The sequence below is a fragment of the Sus scrofa genome, chromosome 9 (genome assembly GCF_054392235.1).
Source record: "Sus scrofa isolate SSC_HxYL_T2T_F1_AM1 chromosome 9, Sscrofa_HxYL_maternal_Yorkshire_Landrace_v2.0, whole genome shotgun sequence".
Classification (NCBI taxonomy): domain Eukaryota; kingdom Metazoa; phylum Chordata; class Mammalia; order Artiodactyla; family Suidae; genus Sus; species Sus scrofa.
The window spans coordinates 139,795,273-139,806,248 of record NC_139391.1 but is presented as its reverse complement, the minus strand read 5'-3'; the positions used below and the strand labels follow the sequence as shown (position 1 = coordinate 139,806,248).

The following is a 10,976-nucleotide window of genomic DNA, read 5'->3' as shown; positions in this document are numbered from 1 at the left end:
ACGCAAAAAAAAAAAAAAAAAAAAAAAGAAGAAGAAAAAAATACTTGCTCTCTTGGCAAATCTGAAATATGTGAAACTATGACATCAGGCCTCCTCTGTGTTTCTGAACCACGGCTACACACTGGAATCCCTGATGCATGGTTCCTGCCCTGCCCAGAGAACTATCATGTCATGGCCTGGGCTGTGGCCTGGCACTGGGATTCTTTAGAGCTTCCAAGCGATTCTAACATGCAGCTAAGGCTGAGACCCTCTGCAGGAGGGGTTCTCAAGCCTGAGAGTCCACTCTACATATGGACTTATATAAAGACATAAGACGAATGCTTATGCTTACAGAATAAATTTGTTCTGTAATTCAGCCTATGAAAGAAATCAGAAAATGCCTGAAGCTTGAATTAAGGTCTTGAATTAAGTATCGTAACCAAAAATAGATATTTTCGCATATTAAAATATTACATATTTGTATCCAAAGGCATAGTCTATCCAGAAACAACGCAAAATTGAGAGAACGTACACGGATTTTTGTTTCTCTAGGCTGCTTTGCTTTCATCATTTCCAGGCTCATCCAGAAAAGGTTATCCTGGAATGGTGATCGGCCTTTATAATCCTGGCACTGCTGCCCTCCTGTGGACTCTCAGGGCATCTGACAGTCCCTTCCTTAGTTCAGACTTGATTGTTCAGAGGTTTGGGTCTGTTCTGTTCTGTTCTTTATTTTATTTTAGGGCCGCACCCGCGGCATATGGAGGTTTCCAGGCTAGGGATGGAATCGGAGCTGTAGCTGCGGTCTATGCCAGACCCGCAGCAACGCCAGATCCGAGCCGCATTTGTGACCTGCAGCACAGCTCACGGCAACCCCCAACGCTGGATCCTCAGCCCGCTGAGTGAGGTTTTTATTTTAACGAGCTCTTTTCTGCTTGCTTTCCAGGAAATTGACTTTTGAAAAGGGCTAACCCTACTCCTGTGGCTTCCCTATGGAGGAAGCACAGTACTGGAGTCTGGGGTCAATGAGCTTTCCTTCCCTGTGGCTCACACGAGCTTCCGTGACCACACGACCTCCAGGACGGATGACACTGAGTGCCACCCGCCTGGGGCCTGAGCCACCAGCCCTGGAAAAGCTGTGTGGGGTCGTAAACTTCATATTAGCCGGGCAGCCGCTCGTGCTTCCCCGCCTTTGTGTACTTTAGAGACCGACCCTGGCTGTGTGGCCCTGTGGCAAGCCTTGTGCAGGACTCTTGGAAACAAGTAGGAGATCTGGTGTCCTGGTGGTTAGGGCTTGTGGCTTCACTGAGAATTCTGGAACCTTCCGCCCTTTAGATGAGCACCTGATCACCCACTAGCTCCTGAAAGGGGCCCCAGGGAAGACCCTGCTTTAACCTGTATTTGACATGGACTCGAGTGTTAGAGAGCCTTAGGTCGGGTCCCATACAACCATGCTTGTCACATCCTCGTGTGCCCGTGAATCACATGGTCCTGCCGACATGCAGATTCTCGAATCAAAGGGCCAAGGTTCTGCATGTCCCTGAGCTCCCCGGACTGCTCTTTGTGGAGGCCGTATGATGGCCTCCAGAGAAACTGGAGTCATAACACAATTGTCCCCCTCTTTGCAGGAAGTCTGCTTTATGCCACTTAAAGCTTTTACAAAAGACCTACGACATACCTGTGTTCATTCATCCAAAGAAATCTGAAAAGGATTTTCGCTTGTATGAAAAAAGACAAACATCGCTCAGCATTTACTGTGCTGTGAACCTCCGTACAGGCCGCCCACGCCCGAGCCGTGACAGTGGCACCAGCGAGCTCCTTCCTGGGAACTGCACCCTGCATCTCAGCATCAAGCTGCCATCGCTTTGAACTGTATCTGAAAGTTATCTGTGCCTTGTCCCCACTCATGTCGTGGACCGCTTGGCAAGGTAGGACCATTCGATGCTATGCTGTATGTCAAACCCGCTCATGAAAGGTTGCGTGAGGAACGCCATGCTTCCAGACACAGAATGTGGCCTTCTGTGCAAAGGGCCTTTGCAGGTGAGATTCGGGAGATCATCTCACAAGAAGGCAGAGGAGGGCCTGCCACGAGAGAAGGCACCAGGACCACGGAAGCAACATGCCACGCTGCTGGCGTTGAGGTGGGAGGAAGGGACCACAAGCTGAAGAATGCCGCTCTGGACGCCGGAAAGAGCAAGGAAGCGATTCTCTGCCAGGTCGTGGATGGGACGTGGCCCTGCCCTGTGACTTGACTTCAGACTCTGACTCCCATCACTGAAAGAAGGAAGCTGTGTTGTTTCAGACACTTACTGTGTGAATGCTTGTGTCCCCTGGAAAGGCCTGTTAAAATTCTACCCCTGAAGGTGATGGCATCGGGGCGGGGCGGGGGCACTGGGGAGTGACTAGGTCGTGAAGGTGGAGGCTTCATGAATGGGACCGACCTCCTTGTAAATTGAGACCAAAGGAGTTCCCGTTGTGGCTCAGCAGGTTAAGAACCTAACATAGTGTCCCTGAGGATATGGGTTTGATCCCTGGCCTCTCTCACCGGGTTAAGGATCTGGCAGTGCCGTGGCTGTGGTGTAGGCCGGCAGCTGCAGCTCTGATTCCACCAGTGTCCTGAGAGCGTCCATATGCCTCAGGGGCAGCCCCAAAAAAGAAAAAGAAAAAAATAGAAACCCAAGTCCCCTCACCCCTTGTCCCAGGAAGCTATGGCTCGACTGCAGTGAGAACTGGAAAGCTGGCTCTCCCCAGGCGCGGAATCTGTCGGCACATGGGCCGTGGTCTTCCCAGTCTCAAAAGCAATAAATCTGTTCTTTACAAGCTGCCTCGTCTGTAGTGTTTGGTTATAGCAGCTGGAAGACACCAAGTTTGCCGGAATATGTGACACAGCAGCCACAGGAAATTAAGACACAAATGCTCCAGGTCCTCCAGCCACACTTTGATTAGAAGCACAACCACAGAGGGTCTCTCAGCCTGGACTGCAGTGAAGTCACCTGGGAAACTTTCAAACGAAAAAGGCGGATATCCAGACCCCTTTCCTATGGAAGCATAACCAGAACCTACAGAGGTGGGATCTGAAAGTCGCTACGGGGTCAATGTAATGAAAAGGTGGATGCAGCCGTATCACAAAATAAACACAAAACACAGCTTTCCTTGTGTTCAAGGAAAACCCTTAAACTGCCCCAAAACGTGGACACAGTTGTGTGCTAGGTACCCCCAAGGAACCATACACCAGCTTCTCAAAACGCAGGGCTGGGCCAACGTCTTACATGAGGATTTGCCAGGTTCAAGATTCAGGGGAAACATTTTGGTCTCCCCTAAGTGGGTCGAAGACTCTACCTGTCCTCATGTTTGCTCATATTAGCACTTAGCCCCCTAGCTGGGAATTCTCTGCCGGGACAAGCCGCACGAGGCTGCGTGGGCTTTCCGTCCGGTTCCCTCTCCGCTTATGGGAAACACGGGGCGAGACACAGGTAAGTGGGACATGAGCCGACGAAGCATTTTCGACCGAGGCGGGAAGCACGGCCTTGAAAACGAGACTCAGGATGTCTCCAGAGGAAACATTCTCCTTGGCAACTTGTTAGGAGAACCACACGGGAGTGGCAGTTTTAGGTAAAGGGCTGTCAGCTTCCAGATGAATAAAGCAGCATAGTCCTAAGTGAGATACGGGATCTCAGCCACCCGGGGCCTGCGTGTTTGCTTCGCATGACCTGGCCACAGGCGCTGTTTACAATTAAGCATTCATGGGTGCATCACAAACTGCTTTTCTGGGAAAGGTGTCCCAAATCATTGCTTTTGTGCTTTACTGCTAAATTCCATCTCCTAGCATGTTCTCTCTTGGGGACTGAAATCAGAGCCACCTGCTGGCAGAATCCAGGCCTCACTTGATTTCTTGCAATACCTGGGCTGGAGTTAGGGACACCGTAGATGAATCAGAAGTCGTTCAATTTGTTACAACTGACCTAAGGCTCTTATGCCCAGAGGTCTACATTTTACCTCAGCAGAAAACTGAACAGAAAGAAGTCAGGGTCTTAGCTGTCCCCCGACCCCCCATCGTGGGAATCAGAACAGGAATTCCCCATTCAGCAAAAGCTCATTCACCAGCCCCACCCGACCCCAGCCCGCTGGGCAGGGCAGCATCGGGGGAAGAGCGGCAAGTGTGGACCCAGAAAGGCTTCCCAGGGGCTCGCGATGCCACCGCTTTTGGGAACCAACGGTGTGAAACAGAAGTCCTGCAGGGAGGTCAGCGTTGGCCTCCTAATTCCTGCGCAAAAAGGTCAATTAAGAGGACGTGGAATCTGCAGTTTGGTCCCCTGTGCGGCCAAACCTGGCTCCTCTCTGAGTGCACCTCTGCAGAACCCCGTCTTGGAGGGTTGAGAGAAACCAAACCCCAAAGCAGAACTCCTGCATCTCTTACAAGGCAGCTGAGGCCAACAGGGCTCCTCCCTCTACGGGCCATGTGAGTACAGGCTCGGCTCAGCCAATGTTTCTGAGGGACACTGACGGCAGAGGTGCCGGGGCTGCAGCTCAGTTTCCCCAGCAATGAGTGGCACCCTTCCGTCGAGGCCTGAAGCTCTTTTGTGCAGCCTTTTCTCGCATTTTGTTCCTTGGCTCAGAGAATGTCATGCTTCGCTTAACGGGTTACATGTTTAACACCCGTCCGCTGTCACTGACTTCAAATTCTCTATGAAGCAGGTAAGAACTGCACAGCAAATTAACTTTTCAGGACCCCCACTTCTCAATGTATAATTATGAATGGAAAATAAGAGATGAGAAACAAAGACTTGATAAATTGAATATAGTAGGACATTTATTAAGGTTACGATGCATGAACAGATTTAACAGATAATTCAACAGCAACCAATCTATAGAGTTTATAGCACAGTCACCCTTCAGCAAACCGAGGGCATCAGGTATACTACAGATTTGTTTTCAAAAAGCCATCCCATGATCTATTACTCCTGCGCAAAGCCCTGTAGATGTAGTTAAAGAAGTTAGTAGGAAAAAGCGTGCTCTTCCTTCCCTTCTCTCTGCCCATCCATCTTCCAGGAGCCACAGGCTGCGCTGACCAGACTTGGCATGAGGCCTCGAAGCTGCTGCTTTTCCCCCTACATCATAACCGATTTCAAATGGTGCTAGACAAAAACAGACTCTGAACACCAGGAGAAATCGGTCAGCCTGTGTAAGAGATGGGTCCAGCGGGGCTCGGTGGGGTCCAGCACCGTGGCACTGCAGGAGGCAGGTCCGATTTCAGCTGTGCGGAACCTGCAGCTGAAGGTTCCCGGCAGCTAGGAGCCGGAGGACAGTGCGGCTGCGACGTGACAATCCTCCCGGGACACAGCCTTCCCGTCCCTGTGGCCGTGGAGCACCCAGCTCAGCACGGCCCACCCACGCGCGCACAGGTCTGACCAGCGGCTTACGGCTGGTGGCTGCTGCTACCTGTGCACACGAAGCCCTTCGCAAGCCCCGGCCCTGCTCAAGCCCCTGCGTTTCCTTTGAACAATTCCCACCCCTGCACTGTCCCCCTGCACCGCCCGACCCACTCGAGCGTGTGCTGTGCTGCTCAGGCTCTTCCCTTCTTGAACCGGCTCAGGTGGAGGAGGCGGGGGGAGCTGGTTCCCGAACAGCTGCTCCTCTGCAGTTGGCCTTTGGCTGTGCTGCAATTCTTACTCCTAAAACACTGATTTCAAATGGTGCTAGATACAAAGATGGAAAAATCTAAGCCACCATGTGAAACCAGCTTCCAGAAGAAGAGGGTCTCACTGAAGAAAGAAGGGAGATGAGATGGGCAGGCCCAGCCTCTGTCTCGAGCAGAACTATCTTCTTGCAGTTCCACTCGTGACCGGGCAGAAATGTGGGTCCATGTGAAGGCACGGAGGAGAGTTACAAAGCTGTACGCAGGCAACAGCAAAGTCATGGCTGATAACTCAGAGAGACAGACAATCGCAATACAGAACTCAGGAACTCTAGGCTAATTCAGTCAATTCCGCAACCAGTCCCTATATGTTATTATTACATGAGAGGAAATAAAACAGTGAAAGCTATTATTACACAGTGTCAACATTTACGCTTGCGTTGCTCTGCCTTGGGAGATATTTGACAGAATACAAAGCATTTTCCGATGTGTTCTCACGTCATCAGGAAAGGAACACCGTTATCCGCCTTCAAGGCACCACAACCACCGCACTAAGGAGAGTTTCACGTGCGCCCAGGCGCCTCTTCCACATGCCCTGGTCAGGGAGAGCACGGGCTCATCCTTCCCGGCCATAGCCGGCGCCCACGATATGACCCCACTAACTGCCCGTCTTATTTAGACTCTACTGTGACACAAAAAACTGGTGTCCTATCACTGTATAACATAGAAAACCCTCTAACGGAAGAATGAGGTTTTTGGAGTTCCCGTCGTGGCGCAGTGGTTAATGGATCCGACTAGGAACCATGAGGTTGCGGGTTCGATCCCCGGCCTTGCTCAGTGGGTTGAGGATCCCGCACTGCCGTGAGCTGTGGTGTAGGTCACAGACACGGCTTGGATCTGGCATTGCTATAGCTCTGGCGTAGGCCTGTGGCTACACCTCTGATTAGACCCCTAGCCTGTGAATCTCCATATGCTGCGGGTGCGGCCCTAGAAAAGGCAAAAAGACACACACACACACAAAAAATGAGGTTTTGTTCTGTGTTGTCTTCAAATTCTGTCTTAAAAGATTTGCAAATGGTGTTCAAATTAGATTTCCCACCTCCTATCTGCATCACCTTTTTCAGTAGTTTGAAGTTAAGAAGCTATGTGTGCATTTTGCTCCTGATTCCATAACCAGGAGAAAGACGAGACACAGAAGCTGTATCTCTCAGATCCCCTCCTAATTCTCTAGGTCTCTAGAGAGAGGCTTGTATTTTTATGCCTCCTGGAAATAACATCATGCACTGCTCTAGGGAAGAGGAGGAAATAAAATCTGAACACCAAGCTGTGCTCCTGACACCCCCCAACAGTCTGGCAGAGCAAGTCTCATTCCCACTTCTGCAGGAGAAGGACAGAGCCTCAGCGCTGTGCAAAAACCTGCCCACAGTCCCACGACTGGTGAACGGTGGGGCTCCAGGTCTAAGGCCAAAGTCTGTGTTCCTGCCCCCTGCCCACTGACGCCTGCTCTGTGGCCGGACTATCACCTCATTCTGCTCCTGAACTTCATTTTGAGCAGGACTGAGTGCAGGCGGAATCCGCGACCATACCTACCTCTGCGTGGAAGGGGACCCTGCTGACCGCACAACCTGTTAAACCCCCGCGGAGGTGGACGCACGCCTGGTCCTGCCAGGGCCGGGGGCTCTGATACGTACTTCTCCTGCACCTCTGGCGCCTCTGCCGTCTCCACCACGCGGCTGCAGGAGTGGGCAAGCCTCTGGGATGAGCGCCCTGCAGCGCTGGGGCTGCTCGCCTGAGGGATCCTGACGTCCACGCTGAGCTCTGCAGCCCCTGGTGTTTGGCGAGGTCCTGGTCACAGATAAGAGAACTGGGGCTGGGGGTGGGCACTGCCTGCAGGGCTCAGAGTGAGGACCCCTGCCATCAGCAGGGCAGGAGCGGTTGTGGGTCAGGTGACTGCTAAGGCTTGAGGGTCAGGAGTGAGGGCTAATGACTGTTTTGCGGTAGGGCCTGACTCCTATAGACACGAGGGGGTCGGCGAGCGGCACTTGGTCACTCCCAGCTTTCCTGCTCGGCACGTCAGCCAAACGCCTGCCTTGGCAATGCCCAATGCCCCTCCCCACAAACCCTATCCTAAGATGTGGCCCCAGGAGTCGCTGGGTGATCCAGACTGCCTCCTCCTCCACCGCGAGGCCTTGGCACATGCGGTTCCCTCGTCCTGGGATGCTCTGCATCCACTCTCCCGTGACACCAGCCCTCCCCCAGCCCCTCCCCCAAGGAAGCCTGGTGGCCTGGAGCCGCCTCCAGGGCTCGCCCAGCCAGCCTGTCCTGGGAGAGCTCCCGGTCTGGGCTGGCTCTTGGTGACGCTGCTTTTCCTTCAGAGCACACCGAGGTCGTCCGGTCACGTCTCCCCTGCCACCCAGGAAGCGTCCGCCCTGAGTCCAGAGGGGAGGCTGCGCCCAGGGAGCTTAGAGACAGGAACCAGAGGTTGGGCGCCCTACTCGTGAGTTCTAAAATGCTCCTAGTTCTCTGGAAGAAGAGACAAAAGTCATTAAGAATGCATCACTGTAAACATTCCAAAAGAAGGGGGGTGGGGGGAAGCATCTTAGGACCCGAAGCCTCCACCCTCCAGTCCCCGGATAAAAGGGCCTGCTGTGGTCGTAGCCCCCCAACAGCACCAGGCTTCTCTCTCCAAGTCAGCCGAGCAGTGACTCACCGAAACCAGCGGCTGCATTTGTTCCCTAGTTGCATGTGGCCAGGTGGTGAGGTGCAGCTGGAAGTGGCTTGCTCTTCTTGGCACCCACCCCGAGGGTCACCCTGATCTGGAAGCAGCAGCCCCGGCCCCCCCAGGGCTCTGCTGGCAAAGGCAGGGGCAGGATCCTCCGGCCGGATTGTCAGCGTTGCAGGTACCGCTGGGCAGGAGGAGGGTCTGGGGGCCACAGTGTCACCCAAGGCTACTTCTATGCCCATATTTTCTTTGGAGGTGTTTCCACTGCTCCGCCTGGGCAGGGACCCAAGGGTGGAGGAAAGGTCCCCCTGACCCGCACAGGGGGTTGGAACACAGCAAGCTGGACTCCTGCTCAGCCCGGGCTCCGGGGACTGGCCTGTGCTTTCCTGGAACGGGCCTGGGAGTGTCCATCCCGAAAGAGCGGGGCTGGCACAGGCCCGTCACGACATGTTCAAATGCACAGAGGGGTCGGGCAGGAAGCTGAAGACACAGAAGCAGCAACAACGTGCAGCAGAAATAAGTGACCCGGATGGGCCATGTTTTGTCTAAAGGCATGCAGAGTCTGACACGATTTTTAAAAGGAAACCAAACATCTGGGGGTTAAACACGAATCTAGATGGCAAGGAGAGCTTCTCCTGCAGCCTAGAAACGACGCCATCTGTGTCGTTTCAAGTCCCCAAAATCCGATGGCCCGCGTGGTGCCACCCCCACCCCCAAATAACATAGAAGGAAAGCAAGAAGGAAGTGAACCCTTGTTTGTGAAATCCGTGTGCAAATCCACAGAACAAACAGATATTGGCCTCTGAGAACAGAATGCTGCTGGCTGGTTCTGCGCTACCACCGTGTGTTCAAATCCAGAACGCCAGGAAGGTTCCTGCGAGGCGGCAGCTTCTCCCTCCCTCCCCACCGGCTGGGTGCTGAGTCACAGCGACTTACGGGCCTGACGCAAGTTCCAGCCAGAGTGGGGGAGGAGCCGGGGAAGTGGAGCCTGGTCATCCATCTTCCTGCCACTGGGAATGCTGGTTTCGGGGCTCCTGGTAGCGAGGAAGAGTCATCCGGGGGAGAGAGGGGCCAGAGAAGGCCCTTTCGAAAAAGGGGACCAGGGGTGTGCCCTTGTGTGCGCCCCAGACCATTGTGCTTTGCACAGAGAGGCCTGGCCCAGCGTCGTCGTGTCACTCAGCCCCAGCCCAGGGCCCTGCACGCTTTGTCCAGAGCTGTCAGGGTGGGGCCTGCTGCCAACGAGCTGCGGTTAATGAATCAGAGGACAGGGTGATAAAATGAACGATCTGTGTGTAGGGGGCTGGGTGGGGGGAACGGGGAGCTGGCTCTTTCAGCCCCAAAGCGGGGCTCAGCCTCCAGGGATCGCCACACTTCCCAGGCCCCGGATCCCAAAGTGGGGATGACACGCTCCAGATGCAGTGAAACCCCCAAATGCCTGTCGCGGTAACGGGGCAAAAAGTCACCACCGCCTCGGCTTCCTCGGAGGCCCCGTGTCAGCAAAATCCTGATTCTTCTCAGGGCAGGAGCATGGAGCCCTCCGGCCCTTCCTCTGCACCACCAGCAAAAACCTGGGTTTGGAGGTCTTGCGACCCCCCAGACTCAGGACGGGCAGAGAGGCCCTCGTCGGGATGGCCGGCTGGCCAGGAGGGGGCACATGCGTACCCTGCCCGGGGGATGCCGCGGGGCCTGGGAGGGCGGCAGGAGAGGTGGCAGCGAAGGGGAGGAAGAGGCAGGGGGTGAAGGCAGGATCCAGGCTGCCTCCCCGCTCCTCACGCATGGCTGAACCCAGGCAGAAGGTGGGCACAGCCCTGACCTACTCTCAGGGAGGGGGTGCTTTTCCACAAGTGGGAGAGGGAGTGTGCCCAGGTCTACCACGGGCGCACAGACACACGCACACACACGCACAGTGCTCACCGCAGTTCACGGGTCCAAAGCAAGGCAGATCTGAAGGAGAACCACCAACACTGCTCCCCGTCCCTCAAAGCATCCACTTGACCCCCGGAAGCTGGACTCGGAAGTGACACTTTAGGCTCAGGTGAGGTCTAACTCTGGACGCTGGGGGAGAGATGCCCAGAGCCCAGCTTCTCCATCTTCCCAGGCAGGGCTGGGTCACCCCCTCCTTCCGCCACCAGGAGTCACTCGCAGGTGCAAGATCCCACCAGGAGCCCCACTCAAAGGACCGCACACCTGTTGGTGGGAGAAGCAGGTTTCTGTCCCCAGGAGCCTTTCCAGAGGTGTGCCTGGCCACAGGCACATCTCCCAGCCCTTCTGGAAGGGGAGCAGAGCCTCTCCTCGGGTCACATCCTCCGGGGAGCACGGCCCCTGGCGGGCACCAGGAAGCCTGGCGCGTACCCACTAACCTCCCAGCCGCAGTTCTACCCGGTACCTGGGGACACACCTGGAGAAGCACGTGGACCCGGGCCCGCCCCACCCCGCCCCGTGACCTGGTTCCACTTCCCTAGGTGGGGGGAGGGGAGGCTGGGCGGACAGAGGGCAGGTCTGGAAGCCGAGGCCAACTCGGAACCCCTTTCTCTCCTGCTTCCCCTGCAGCCGGCCCGGCCGGCTGTACCCACACAGCTGTGCCAGCCTCGCTCTGTTATCAGGACCTCTGCCTGCCAGTCTCAGGACCTGGAACAGGGAGCG

At 55.0% G+C, this 10,976-nt stretch overlaps 1 long non-coding RNA gene and 2 other non-coding genes across 3 annotated transcripts; all 3 read right to left on the bottom strand.

Moving 5' to 3' along the window:
* Positions 1-4,764: 4,764 nt before the first annotated feature.
* On the bottom strand, positions 4,765-10,762 carry LOC146400240 (uncharacterized). The gene is made up of 2 exons (XR_014816644.1): positions 8,322-10,762; positions 4,765-8,134 (listed from the first exon to the last, which is right to left on the bottom strand). It is a non-coding gene; the product is annotated as an uncharacterized LOC146400240 (long non-coding RNA).
* Positions 5,080-5,167, bottom strand: MIR29C (microRNA mir-29c). The gene has a single exon (NR_038509.1). It is a non-coding gene; the product is annotated as a microRNA mir-29c (primary transcript).
* On the bottom strand, positions 5,643-5,726 carry MIR29B-2 (microRNA mir-29b-2). Its single transcript, NR_128413.1, has one exon. It is a non-coding gene; the product is annotated as a microRNA mir-29b-2 (primary transcript).
* Positions 10,763-10,976: the final 214 nt, after the last annotated feature.